We start from the raw sequence: 13,115 nt of genomic DNA on the forward strand, positions 1-13,115 counted from the left end.
TAGATAAAGTACTTGGGAAAACCGTATACAACACCTAAATTTGCAACAGCCTACTTGCATAGTTTCAGTTTGCTCATATATATATTTGTCAAAGCCACCAACCCCACTTCAACCTGTCCCTTCCAACCCACCAAAAGAAAGGAACCAATATGACAGAACTCATCCATTATTAGGCAATTTTTAGTACAATCCAGATCAAGGGAAGGTGGGGTGGTGGGGGCAACAAGAGTATTGTCAGGCCAGTGAGGGAGTGGTGGAATATCAAAGTCTCAAGGCCTCATCACTCACAGTGTCCTTTGGCAAACAATTCCTGTATACTCTCCCTTAATGAAATTAAAAATGGATGTCAGATTTTGACCACGATCTCAGATAAGTGCATCAGGATATATCTAAGTAGTTTTATTGCCAGGATGTCCAAGCCATGCTGCTTCTAGGCCCCCACTGAAGTAGGCTTGCTCCTCTTGCAGTCACATACGATCTCCAACTTGGCAGCCAACATATGGAAGACGATACCCTGTCAGAACAAGGTCATACCTTCCACAATTGATGTCTCAAGTCTACGAACAGCAGTGGAGGATTCCCGGTGATTAGGCAATTCCGTATCTTTTTAATATGGTCTAAGACTTCCTCCTAACAGTACCTTAGTCTAGGGCAAGACCACCACATGTGAACGGCATCGCTCTTCTGTACATACTCTCTATATCAGCCCCAACAGCATTACAATACAGTTTTCAGATTCCTTAGGTTAATGTACCTAATAATGATACTTTCATAGAACAATTCTTTATGTTATTCCCATCTTGATATTGACAGATCTACCCAGAGTCATTACCATTGGTCTAGCACCACCACTGCCAAGAGCCTCCTCCCATTTTTTCATGTATGGCTAACGAGGTCCCTAAACTGTCCATATCCCAGTACTGTTAATATGAAAGATCCTGTATATTTAAGATTTTTAGACCATCTTAAGGGTGCTAATAAACTAGTTTGTGTATGTAATTGTTGAACATGTTTACTGTATTGATCAGTGATTACAATACTTCTAAATACATAATCTAATCACCCTCCTTAAAAGTACATCAAATGCAGAGCAGTGATTAAGATAAAAAAACACATGGGTTAATGCTTGGTGAAGAAATTTCACTAGTTTACCAATAAAAAAATAGTATTGTGTATTAAAAAACAGTTTGGGGGCCCTCATCAACTGCCCTCATGTTAGATTCTCAAGAAGGTTCCAGAAGGAATTTGTTTTGAAAGTGTAGTAAGTTTAAACACAGGCATATAATGTGGCCAACAGATGCTTCCTTAAGGCCACAAATCCCTCATCCAGTGATGCCTATGCTGCGGATACTCCATGATCTCTCAGACTGGAAGATTGGTGTATATACAATCATCTGAATCTTAAGAATGTCAGTTTTTTCAAAGCCTTCTAAATTTGACCAGATGTACATTTGACTTAAAGTAAAACAGGAGTGTAAAAGACCGGTCCATATGTTGGTAATACAAGGATATTAGTAGGCATTCATTAAGTCCGTTTCCAAGAGATGCTTTATTACTTTCTTGCGTGTACTTATTGGCAAGTCAAAGAGATTAGTTAGTTGGGGGAGTTTTTGTTCTTCAATTGTTTTGATTAGAGGCGGAAGAACAATCCACCTTTCCTAACTATATTTGTCACTATTCTTTTTTTTATTTACAGTTTGATTCTTTATTTCATGTTCAGATTACGTCATCCAAAATAATGTCACTTTGTAAAACCCCATCTCTTTTTTTTAGTCTTCATACCACCATTATATGCAAATTGCAGCCGGTCAGTCGTTCCTTACCTCCCCAGGCTTTTGCGATATCTCAATAGTCCTGCGCAAGAGCCCATCCAGTACCCTGGTTGCACGTTCCACGCAGGTGTAATCATAGGACTGATGGAGTTCAGTTTTTAAATTCATATTATGCCATTCCAATTCTGAAAAGCCTCCCAGATCTTAGAATGAATATTAAACTCTAAACCAGTATCCTTTTTACAAGTGCGTTTTGCCGCCTGGAACCAGTCTATCCCGAGGGGTGAGGCAACTTCTATCCATTTTTTACACATTTCTCACGTAGCAAGGAGAACCAGATAAAAGAGCAGGGCCTGCTTATCCCTAGTAAGGGACAAACTCGGCTTATCTTCTACTCCCAACATTATTAATGGTAAGCTTATTTTAATGTTGGCACATAGAATTTCGTGTATAGCCGTTTATAGCCTTTTCCACTGTGGATCAGTAATCCTCTAACAAAGGGCATTCAAAAAACATGTCTGTCATCAGCACTCAGCGCACCACAACTATGACATCTTGGGGCAACAGCTGTTACAAACTTTGCTAATTTATAAGGTGTCCAATAAAGTCTGTTGACCGTAAAAAAAATATTCCTTTTTAAGTTCGTTGGTTTAACTACTTTATAAAGCAACTTAAAGGAGAGTTGCCACAGCTTCTGTGGTTCTGACATCTGCATCGCTCCATCCCAGATCTCATAGGGTGCGTTGATTTTTTTCTCCTAAAAAAACACCTATGTGTGATACCAGTCGCTTACTTCCTTCTTCATTGGGGTTTCGTTCTGTAGTTTTTTATTCGAACTCCCAAAATCTTTTGGTCTCATTTCTATTTGCCTCCCCCCAGGACAGCAGCTGGAGATACACAATATTTCCCATGGCACCAACTCTTTCATCATCATAAGATACCTCAAAGCTCTATTCCAGCCCTCCCAAGTGGAATACTTAATTGGTCTTGCAACCATTCCGGCCTGCCAGGCGAATCCCATTTTGGCATCCCCCCTGAATAGAATCCAATTCCTAGTGATTTTTAACTATTCTAGGATTAGCCATTTAAGGGTATCGGCATTCTCCTTGCTATATTTGCAAATATAATTTAATGTGGCAGCAGTGCAATACACTCATAGTGATGATAGGTTCAATTCCAGTCGTAGTGTGCTTTGTGGAGTCACCCAACCGAAGATTGAAAAAAATATCTGATGACTTGAATGTAGATCGAGGATATATCAATTATTATTTTTGTACTAAAAATGGGTGATCCATAGAGGAGTGATGGCTTGTACCCTACCATTCAAAATCAGGTTTGCATTTCAGACTTTTCATGCTTTTTTTTTTTTATAACTGAGACTACATGAACTCTAGTCATTGCCTCCATCACTAGCAGAATGCCAATTTCCAGATCAGTTAAGAGTAAGAAAAATGCCATTTCCAAAGAGATTCATTTTATGTGTGTTACGTCCCAAGTAAAATCATCTAATCACCGTCCTGTCCTTTATAAAGATAACCAATTTTTAGACTGCTACTGCAAACAGTGGTAAGAGTAGGCATCCCTGCCTAGACCATTTCCCTCCAATTTGAAGTCATCTGACCTATTCCTGTTCACAAGCATCCTTATCATAGATGTGAGCAGATAGTCTAAGTATTTCAGCATATTAACTCCCATGTCAATTCTAGTCAGTAATACTCCCCATAAATCCAAATCTGCCCTACTGAAAACCTTTTCAGCATCCAAGGGGAGAAGAACGACTAGTATACTTCACCCCGGGAACTTAGTTTTTTCCAAATGCTTTCTGAATTCGGGGTGAATCCAATAGGGTAACTGTTCGCCAGGATCTTAACATAAGAAAACATCAAGAGATGCCTTTGGGTTGTGTGAAGCCCATATATCATAGGGCTTAGCGTCATTGGGAACCATGGACATATCGGTTTCCTCCATCCAGTGAGCAATTGAGCCGATGTTCAGAAATGAATTACAAATGAATTACACAACTCTGTAAGGTGTCATCAACAGGACTTCAAACCTCTAGTAAACTAGCCTGGTACGGGCATTTGTACTGGGAGTTTTTGGATCACCTCTAGTGATATACTTTATTCCAGTTTCAGTCAATGGGCCTCTGGAATGACTGGCAGTTTCGCATCATATCTGAAAGATTCCTGTCCTTCTGGTACAGATTTTACTCCTATATATAGTGATGTACAGACTCTGATAAATTGTGTTTTTTTTCTATTTCTTGTTGGCTCTTCCCCATCAATTTAATGTTAGGGATTAATGTTTTAATCCTTCTTATGGAGATTCTTAAAGTCAAAATATGTATAAAAACATCGTTTTAACCTTAGGAGAATTGTCTGAGAATTCTCTCAACATTACATTCAACTGGCTGCTAATTTCTCAGTGATTTCAATGCGCTGAGTCACTATCTCCTGTTAAAGCCCCTTCTACCTAGAAGGAGTGTACCTCAAAGTATGCATTCGGACAAAATGCAGCCTTGAAAATATCGGACACCCAATCTGACAACTCACCACACTGCTGGGCTTGATGTACTTTGGTATCTTTGCCCTTCCATTAGCATCATAAACTTTGACTATGTTTATTGAAACTGATGTATGTTTAATAAAAAGATTTATTAAAAAAAAAAAGAAACTGACTAAACCGGCACCAAGGCCCTATGATCTTTCCACTTACTGAGTCACTAGGCCACCTCATTTCCACATTTAAATGCTAGACATAAGACATTACTATTCGTGCCTACATCCAATCTATTACTGTTCAAAATTAGATCAATCCCATGGACGTGCAATTATAAAAATGATTCTCTTTATATCCAACTATTTCTGCTGGAGATAACCCCATTGCTTCCCTTTCCGTCCCGCTGCAACTCTGTGAATGTATGTCATGTTGGCAGGTGCTATTCCCTGCATATATGTTAGATGTTTCAAGTAATCATTAAGACTGCATTTCTTCACTTCTTCTGATGACAATTATGAGAACAGCTAGCACGAGAGATGGGTAGCAAATGGGGTGGCTCGAATGCACAGTGGTGATACTTCTTATTGTACTGATGAGTACATCTGTGGATTAAATAACCAGGGATTTTAACCTTAACCTTGCCTACAACGTATTTGATGATGAGGGACAGATATGGATCAGGAGCATCCAGGGTTTATGTTTATTCCAACTGCGGTCCCTATTCAGCATAGACTCACAATCAGCTTGCCTGCCAACATCTCTCAACTCCTTAACTCTAAGAGTTCTAACTGGAGAGTGCATCTAGACTTTCCTATCAATTATACGCATTATTAATTATTTAAGAAAGAGGTGCAGACCTTAAATTGGCATCATTTTCAGATTTTAACCATTTTTATAGTCTGATATTCTATCAAGAACAGAAAGTGATCACGCAATACAATCTGTAACATTTAATCGTTTTTTGTCTAGATAACCAGAGAAAGTGGAAATTTTAACATTGTTCAACAAGCTAAGAGCATTCTGTAGAGAGATAAGGTGAAGAAGTGGTTAATCGAATGAGTGACTTTGGAGGAATGGAGTAAACTGCTTGTTAGTTTAAAATCTTTAAATGATGATGCCACACCAAAAGTTTACTAACTGGGCTCATTTGATGGAACATATCCTTTATGATGTTAGAGTCCTCTCTCAATCTGAGAAACAAAAAAGAAGACCATCAATGATAAAAGTGCCCGGTGTACTATCTATTTTCGATATTTAAGGAGATTAGAAGATTAGAAAAGGGCACTTGGGAAGAGGAGGAGCCAAGCCGGCGACCGCAATGGCTGCCTAGTCCCTCAGCTCCGATCACCATCTCCTCCCGAGACCACATCCTGCATGAACTACCGCAGCACGACGGAGCGCACGGGGACATGAAAGCGTCCGATTACCGAGGGTGAAGTCCCGAGGTTCGTGTCTGCTTGTGGAGGCGAGATATGGTCGGCGACGTTCGCGGCCCGCAGCGGCCCTGAGACCGGGGACTCGGCCATACTGTGAAGCTGGTCCCTGAGTGAATAACAGCGGCCGCCGGTGGCCTGGAGGGACCGGTCAGCTCCGAAGTGGCGTGTGGCGGCGGTTCTTCTGGCGGGCCCATATTGGCAGACTGTGGGCGCGTGGGAGGACCGAGACTATCACTCTGCCTCCGTGTAGATAGATAGTGCGACACAATTTCCACTTGTTCTCCGCCGAGAAGTGTTTTGTTACTCGTCCCGCTTCTGGCGGGAGGCTCCTGAATTTCCGGCGAGCCGCCGCTCAGCTGAACTGACTCCAGCGGCGACTTTTAATTGATCTCGGTGGCCCTGCCGGCGGAGTTACACTGCTCGCTGCCTTGCCGCCTGTGCCATAGCCTCGCTCCGGACCTGCTTTGCCCCGTACTACTATGGAGAAGGGGAACATGGTACACGGGGGGCACGGAACGGACTTGCGCCTTGGCGCTCTGATGGCCTCCCTAGCTGCCCTCCGTGACACCTTGGTGCAGGGCGCCCGACTACTGGGGGGCAAGTTGGATATGGTAACCCTCGCGGTGGAGCGAATGAGATCGGCTGACCCGTTACCACATGGCGAGACGCCGTCTTCAGCGCCCAGATGCTTCAAGATGGCGCCCATTACTTCAGCTGGAGGGTCCGAAACACTGTGCCTCGCGACATTCCATGATTGTACTATTGGATGCACTGGACAGTCTGGAGGCGCTAGACTAGATTTGACTGAGGGATTCTTTTCCTACGACCTGCTGCTGAAGATCCTGGTGCTGCTCCTGCCGTGTTTGGACATTGAAATGTTGTTCTCCTGTGATACTTTGTTGCTTGAAGTGTGGAAGGTCTGTTCTCATGCCAGGTCTTGCCCGTCGCACTTGCTGGAGTTTGGTAATGTTACTGGATCTGGTGATATCCGTAAGACTGGACAAGGATAAATGACTCTCCTTCGGGTCCTCGTCTTTTGTGCTGGGGGCTGTGGGGGTCGCGCGACACGTCGCCTTATATAATGCTGCGCTGGGATGATTTTGTCCCTTGTGACTTGTTTACTTTGGTCTGACTCTTGCTGCTTTAGTTCACATCCTGTGTAGATATAACGACTATGTGAGGGAGAGGCCGAGGGACTGCTGTAGATTTGCTCTCCATTTTTGTCTATGGCTTATGTTGCAAGGGGTACTGCTTTCATAACGTTGTTACTACAGTGGGTATTGCTGCTTTGGGGAGCGGAATGTACTGTTTTATAGTCAATCCTGTTTCATGCTTACTACTGCTTACGCTCCGCTCGCAATAGTCCCGACTGTTCATACCTTGCTCGATGATGACCCCTTGTACTTATAGGTTTTGATTGCCGGCGGGGGGCACCGGGTGCCCGGGAGCGGGTCTGTTCCCCTCCTCCTCCATTCTTTATATTTTTCCCTACTTTGGGGCAGTTCCGGGGCGACAGGCACGCTGTTAGTGGATTAGGCCGTAGCCATTACAGGGGTGCAGGGTGGAGGGTGCGGGGGGGTTTGTTATTTTAGTTTGTTTTGTTCTATGGTCCCTATCGCTCTTTTCCGGCTTTGGGAGGGTTCTTTCCTCTTTAATAGGGTTGGCTGTCTCTGGGTCTCGCACCTTTTTCTTTTTTTTCTTTTTCTTTCTTCTTTTCCTGCATCTCAATTAGCCTTTGTTTCCTGTTCTTGGGGGTGGGCTCTCTGGGATCATATTTGGAACTGTTGCTTTCTGTAATGCTGCTTATTGCCCAGTCTTATCGCTGCGGCTGCTTATTGTATGTTTGCTGTACTCATAGCCTATCTCCGATTGTAAATGGGGTGCGTCCCCCTTGTTTCTTTTCTGTCACTTTATGTAAGGTGTGCAGTCCTGGTTGTTGCAGCCCCCTCTCTTCTTCTAAATTTAAAAATGAAACCTCGTATCCTGTGTTGCGCACCCCGCAGTCACGTCTGGTGTACTTGGGAAATTACTAGTCTCATTGGTATGAGTTTCTAGCATTATTGCTTACAATTATTATTAAGCAATATTATTATAAAGTAATATTATGGGCAGATAGGAAATACTTTTGAAAAAATTATTTATAAAAATATACGATATCTGTAAAGGTGGTTGTCCAAAGAAATGGTGGTCTCTTATCAACATTTTGAACAGCGACTCAGAGGTAAATATTTGAAATGTTATTCCCTGCTTTTCACTTGGAGGAATGTATGAAGTTCTTGTATGTTGATGAAACTACTAGCTGGAACTGGGCTTTCACTAATGAAAAGTCAGTTGTATCTGTAATAACAACAGATGTAATAAGATTTCGACCCATGCTCAGTACACAATAGTAGAATGATAGCCCTGTTAGGTGCAGAAGCTGAATATTATGCCCTTACGCTCTTAGGGAAACTTGAGGAATGGACAACCCTCAGTAAATGTAATTCTGCTCCACTTAAGGTAACATTCAAAGTCACGTTTTCCCATGGCAATGCAGATTCATAATTCCATCAATGTCACGAAATGTAGCCTGCATTATTGACTATCTGATGGTTTTAGACAGAGGTAATCAAGTCATCCGATGGACTAAACTTGCTATGAGGGGTATTCCACAAATACTGCTAAGGTAAATTCGATCTTTATACTGGGACATATGGGATCCAGTTAAAGTGGCCATATCCCCAATAGCATTTTTACTAATTGAACTGAAAGAGGGGAGCATACTTACACCAACTGTTATTCAATGTATCTGGTCAGCATAGTATTGACGATCTTGAAGGCAAATTGTAATGCCCTTCGTCTGGGTTCATGTGGTCTCCCAGTTTTTCAGTTGCTGATAATACCTCATCATTCGAGAATGGCTCATACAGCTGCAGGTTTACAGAAAATGCTTTCAATAATTATGACATCAAAAACAAATTGTCCATACAAAAAATAGCAATCGTGGTTTTCACCAGGAGATATTGCAAGATTGCTGGTGCATTAGTGATCTGACAGTGACTAGGGTGAGAAATATAACTTTTTGGGGTGTGCGTTGAGGAAACTTATGTCAAAAACCTATTTAATATACCTGAAAACTGATGGGGAGGAACTTCGTGCGCAACCAAGATGGCCGCGTGAGCACAGGGCTCCCGAGACCCTCGCAACCTCCCGCATCTATCCTGATAAATATCCTGATTACGTTGACAAGTTATTGAAGACGAACCATGGCTGAGGCAGTAACCGTTGTCCAAATTTGAATTGGACTTCAGGAACCGGAATAACAACTATTTGAATATTGCGGCCTGCCCCTCGGCGTCACCCGGGGCTCGAGTTGGCATGGTGCCCGGGCAGAAGTTGAACAACAACGGCCTGGGGGGACACGGACTGTCGTATTGATTTGGACTTTCACTTTCGCTTTTGAGACTCCAGTCTGATCCGTCGAGAAGCGTGCCTCTGCGAGCAGAAAGCCATTGGACTGCGTGGCGCTCATGGGTGCTGTCCTGAGTGTGTATGCTGGGCCCGGAGGGTCTGTACCCTCTGGTTGCCGCTGATGGATCGTCCGTCTTCTCTTGTTGCCCACTGCTTCTGGGGGTCTCTTTGTCCATGATGGCGGACAGACCTGATGGAGACAAGCAAAAGTCCAAGATCACTCGGCGAGGTGGTTATACCCAAGCGAACAACATGGATCGCTATGCCCAATCTAAAGGATCCCCCAGTGGTCCGGGTAGATCTCTGGAAGGTACTAGGGAGGACCCTGCCTCATCGGCGGAATTGACTTTGCAAGACATCATGGGCACCCTTGACGGGATGAAGGCCTCCATCGGCCAATCATTTGAGACTCTCGCCCACAAGCTGGACACTGTTTCGATCGATATCAATTAGATCCGCACGGATTTATCAAAAACTAATGAGAAGGTCAAATCTTTGGATCTCAAGACTTCCAGCCTAACAGGTGATGTGTCCGGCCTGCAGACAGAGGTCCGTAACCTGCGAACCTCCAGTGATCCTTTTGCCCGCCAGTTGGAGGACTTCGAAGGTAGGGCCCGGCGTAACAATGTACACATTATTGGGGTCCCGGAAAAGTCAGAGCATCCGGTGGCTGATCTTTTTGTTGAAGATCTTATAATTAAGCACCTCGCACCGAAAGGACTGAGCAAGTTCTTTGCAGTTGAACGCGCCCACAGAGTACCGGGTGGTAAACCGAAGTTGGGTGCCCCGCCGAGGCCCATCATCGCCAGAATCTTTAACTTCAGGGATAGAGACGCTATCCTGCAGGCCTCCCAGGTGGGGTGGACCCATGAAATACGAAAACACCACTGTAAGTTTCTACCCGGACTTTACACAGACTGTCCAAAAGCAAAGGCTAGGATTTCTGGGTGTTAAACGAAGACTGAGTGAGATGAGGCTGAAATACGCAATGCTTTTTCCAGCCAAGTTGCGCATTGAATTCGAGGAACGGACATATTTCTTTGATCGTCCAGAGGTGGTGGGAGACTGGCTTGATACTTTGCCTCACCAACGTGGCCTGGAGGAACATTCTGGAGGAGCGGAGGGCGGCCCGATGGAGCAGGAATAGGAGCATGGTTTCCGGTCTCTGAACTTTGCTGATAGCCCTGACTGTGGTTCGATGGCTTTTATTGTGTGAATTGCTGTGTCATACCCGGGAGTGGAGGGGCGCTTGGTGGGACTCTTTCCTCCTCTGGGGTTCTTTTTGTAGACTAGTTTGATGTTAGGGCAACAGGCACACTGCAAGTTGGGGTGGCTACTTAGTCTTACGCAGGGGTGCAGGGTGGGGTGGGGGGTCTGTAACGGGTTTCTGGCTTGGGGGTGGGGGTGGGGGGGTGTTCATTTGGGTGTGTTTTGTTCCTGTACAAGGCAACGTATTGTTCTACCACTTGATTTGGATGCTGAGTTCCGAGGGGGGTTGGATGTACTTTCACTTTCGGGATGGGGGTAGGGGATTGAGACAAATGAGTTGGAATGTGAATGGGTTGGGGGACAGGATAAAGTGAGGGGTTGTGTTACAACTGTTGAAACGACTTTCCCCTGATGTGGTATTGTTGCAGGAAACACATTTGATCGGTAACACCTGTCATGCCATGAACCGGAAAGGGTATCGTCTGGTTGCCCATGCGGGGCTCCCCTCTGGATCTAGAGGGGTGGGTATCCTAGTTAGGAGTTCTCTCCCCTTGGAAATAGATGCAACAGTCCTGGATGATAGGGGGCGCTACGTAGCTCTCACTGGACGGAGGGAGGGTAGAACTGTATCCCTGCTCTCTGTTTACGTTCTCCCGGGATTACAGTCGACAACTTTTGCGGACTTGGGGCGAGTTGTATTGGGACTTCCGGAGGGGACTCTGGTAATGGGCGGAGATTTGAACTCGGTTGTCTCTGGTAGGGAAGATCGACACCCGCCCAGGGACCTCACAGGGTCACAGAATTGGCTTAGCGGCTTTATAGATACACTGGGGTTGGTGGACTGTTGGAGATTGCTACATCCGGCCCAGAACCAATACACTTTCCACTCGGGTGCACACGGTAGCCTTTCCAGGATTGATTACATCTTGGTGCCAGCCGCGCAGGCCCCCTCCGTTACTGAGGTTCGACAACTGGCTCGGGGAATATCCGATCACTCTCCACTGTGGCTTCGGATGGAGTAGCGTCTGGGTGCAGAGGGGCGAGTAGCCCCGATTAATCCATGGTATCTCCGTAACCCTAAGACCCGCGCTGCCTTGGTCAAATCCCTTGACCAGTATTTTGTTGAGAATGAGGGATCGGTGTCTTCGGCTGTGTCGCTCTGGGAAGCTTTTAAGGCGGTTATCCGAGGTCAGGCGTTGTCGTTGATTGCTGGTGCTAAGAAGAGTAAGAATGAGGAGGTGGTTAGCCTTGAGACAGAGATTGCCGAACTAGAGCCTGGTCTGAAAATGGGCGTCACCCGTGGGAAGATGCATGTTTTGCGTCTTAAACAACTTGAATACAAGGCTTTGGTGACGGATGCTGCGAAAGTCATGAGCAGGGAACAACAGGGCAGATTGTATGATGTCGGGGATAAAGCGGATAAACTGATTGCATGGTTGGATAAGAAAGAGAGGGCGAGTCGTGTGGTTCCTGTGATTGAGAGAGTGAATGGTATGCGTGTGACTGAACCCGAGGAGATAGTCCAGAGTTTTGCGGAGCATTTCCAGGAAGTATACTCCCCCGTATCTGATAGGCCGGAGGAAGATTCACATTTATTATTGCGCGACATTGCATTGCCCAGTTTGTCTGATTCCGATAGAGAGTTGATGGATGCAGTAATAACCGCTGATGAGGTGGCGCTCGCTATCCGTTCCATTCGTCCCGGGAAGGCGATGGGTCCTAATGGTCTCCCCATTGAACTTTATAAATTACACCCCGACAAAATGGCGCCGTATCTTCGTGACATGTTCCTAGAATCACGAGATAGGGGCTCCCTTCCCCGTGATCAGCGTCTTGCGACCATTGTGGTGATTCATAAGGAAGGGAAACCAAGGGACCGTTGTGCCTCTTATAGGCCGATATCACTCCTTAACGCGGACCCAAGATTCTTGCTAAATTATTGGCCAATCGTATAATAAAGGTGATTAGTGACTTGATTCATCCAGATCAATCCGGTTTCATCCCAAATCGAAATACGGCCCTGAATCTGCGACGTTTGCATGGCGTCCTCACGAGGACTGCGTCATTGCGTGAGCCTGCCATCTTGGCTTCCTCGGATGCCACGATGGCTTTTGAAACTGTGGAGTGGCCGTATTTGTGGGCCGTACTTGCCAAGTTTGGTTTTGGTCCTGGCTTCATTGGCTGGGTGAGACTCCTCTATGAGGAACCATTGGCGCAGATTGTGGTTAACGGTCGGGTCTCTGAGCCTTTCGTTCTTGGGAGAGGTACACAACAGGGTTGTCCATTGTCGCCGCTCTTGTTTTCCCTTGCTCTTGAGCCCCTTGCTGCCTGGATTAGAGGGGAACCGTCGATGAGGGGTATTCAGTGGGCCCCAGACTTTGAAGATCGTATTTCACTTTATGCAGACGATATATTGTTGTACCTGACGTCACCCCGGAAATCGTTAATTGTTTTGTTTGATGTCCTTACCTCTTTTGGTAGGAATTCTGGCCTAGTCAACTGGACTAAATCTTACATATACGTTCTCTCGGGGGATGTCCCCCATTTGCCGCGCGGTTGTCCCATCCAGATTACACAGACGGGTTTTAAGTATCTTGGGGTTTATGTATCGTTGAACCCGGTTGTCCGATACCAGCAGAATTTGCTCCCTCCACTAAATCGGTTGAAACTGGACGTGGTGGGCTGGCGCAGGCTGCCGCTTTCACCGCTCGGCCGTGCGGCGCTCTTTAAGATGATGTCATTTCCACGC

At 45.3% G+C, this 13,115-nt stretch overlaps 1 protein-coding gene across 3 annotated transcripts in view; it reads right to left on the reverse strand.

The window, feature by feature from the left end:
- The window catches only part of RNF123 (ring finger protein 123), a 1,600,675-nt gene that overhangs the window by 1,283,591 nt on the left and 303,969 nt on the right, over positions 1-13,115 (reverse strand). The window lies entirely within an intron of this gene.

The sequence above is a fragment of the Lissotriton helveticus genome, chromosome 9 (assembly GCF_964261635.1).
Source record: "Lissotriton helveticus chromosome 9, aLisHel1.1, whole genome shotgun sequence".
Lineage (NCBI taxonomy): Eukaryota > Metazoa > Chordata > Amphibia > Caudata > Salamandridae > Lissotriton > Lissotriton helveticus.